The following is a 523-nucleotide window of genomic DNA, read 5'->3' as shown; positions in this document are numbered from 1 at the left end:
TTGTGAGTGAGGACCTCCGGTTGAAGGTGGCCTTGTCGCTGTACCCATACCCGGGAACGGGTGCCTATTCCTGTCTGTGGACTGCCAGCGTGAACGGTGTCCCGGTTCCTGGATGTTTACCCAGGAATCAGTGCCTATGGATTCCAAGTGACACTGGAGCACCTTGGACATTATGGGCAGAATACGTTTTTTGTCAATTAGCCGTAGAACATCTTTTGAAGGGCCGTTTGGGGGCGCCTGAGTGGCTTACGGCCACACCGCTCTGGGAGCGCCCGATCTCATCTGATCTCGGAACGTAAGCAGAGCAGGGCCTGGTTAGTACTTGGACGGTTGACCGCCTGGGAATACCAGGTGCTGTAAGCCTTTTTCGCTTCGCCTTCGAAAAACGGAAGAGGGCGCTTCGGTGAAAGGAGATCTTTTGGACCTCTCTTTAGGAAACAGCAGGGGGCGCTGCTGCTGCTGCTGCTGCTTCTTTTTCTCCCTATCCTGTACACAGTGCTGTGTAAATGTTACATCGTGTTTT

At 53.5% G+C, this 523-nt stretch overlaps 1 non-coding gene across 1 annotated transcript; it reads left to right on the top strand.

The window, feature by feature from the left end:
* The first annotated feature begins 244 nt into the window (after positions 1–244).
* LOC123964804 lies at positions 245–363 on the top strand. The gene has a single exon (XR_006823538.1). It is a non-coding gene; the product is annotated as a 5S ribosomal RNA (ribosomal RNA).
* The last annotated feature ends 160 nt before the right edge of the window (positions 364–523 follow it).

The sequence above is a fragment of the Micropterus dolomieu genome, unplaced genomic scaffold, assembly GCF_021292245.1.
Source record: "Micropterus dolomieu isolate WLL.071019.BEF.003 ecotype Adirondacks unplaced genomic scaffold, ASM2129224v1 contig_5492, whole genome shotgun sequence".
NCBI classification, from domain to species: domain Eukaryota; kingdom Metazoa; phylum Chordata; class Actinopteri; order Centrarchiformes; family Centrarchidae; genus Micropterus; species Micropterus dolomieu.
The sequence above is the reverse complement of the archived record's forward strand: the minus strand, read 5'-3'. Positions and strand labels throughout refer to the sequence as shown.